The sequence below is a fragment of the Etheostoma cragini genome, unplaced genomic scaffold, assembly GCF_013103735.1.
Source record: "Etheostoma cragini isolate CJK2018 unplaced genomic scaffold, CSU_Ecrag_1.0 ScbMSFa_397, whole genome shotgun sequence".
Lineage (NCBI taxonomy): Eukaryota > Metazoa > Chordata > Actinopteri > Perciformes > Percidae > Etheostoma > Etheostoma cragini.
This window is the reverse complement of record NW_023268293.1, coordinates 5,241-5,640: the sequence shown is the minus strand read 5'-3', so window position 1 is coordinate 5,640 and position 400 is coordinate 5,241. Positions and strand designations below refer to the sequence as shown.

At 39.5% G+C, this 400-nt stretch overlaps 2 non-coding genes across 2 annotated transcripts in view; both read left to right on the top strand.

The window, feature by feature from the left end:
• Positions 1-92: 92 nt before the first annotated feature.
• Positions 93-164, top strand: trnag-ucc. The gene has a single exon. It is a non-coding gene; the product is annotated as a tRNA-Gly (tRNA).
• Positions 165-355: 191 nt separating this feature from the next.
• trnas-cga overlaps positions 356-400 on the top strand; it is an 82-nt gene continuing 37 nt past the window's right edge. Inside the window, exon 1 of the tRNA in view lies at positions 356-400. This exon is cut by the window's right edge and continues 37 nt beyond it. This is a non-coding gene — a tRNA (tRNA-Ser).

Below are 400 nucleotides of genomic sequence, written 5' to 3'. Positions count from 1 at the left end.
TTAAAAAAATCATCTTTTGGAAATTGAGCTTAATATCTCAATTTTATAAAAAGGAAAAATCCAACCTTTAAGGGCATCAAATGTGTTGTCCAGTGATGGTGGTATAGTGGTGAGCATAGCTGCCTTCCAAGCAGTTGACCTGGGTTCAATTCCCAGCCATCGCAGTATTGTTTGTTGTGTGGTTACTTGCTTTTTTTATCAAGAAGTAACCAGAAAGGTTACTTACCCAACCCGATTTGATAAAATACTAGATCTCTGTTATGGTACAAATAAGGGAGCATATCAATCAATCGAGCTCCGTCTACGAGGATCCGACGATTTGAAATTTGCAAACAGGTTTAGCACTGCATTACAGGTTGTTGTGGCCGAGTGGTTAAGGCGATGGACTCGAAATCCATTG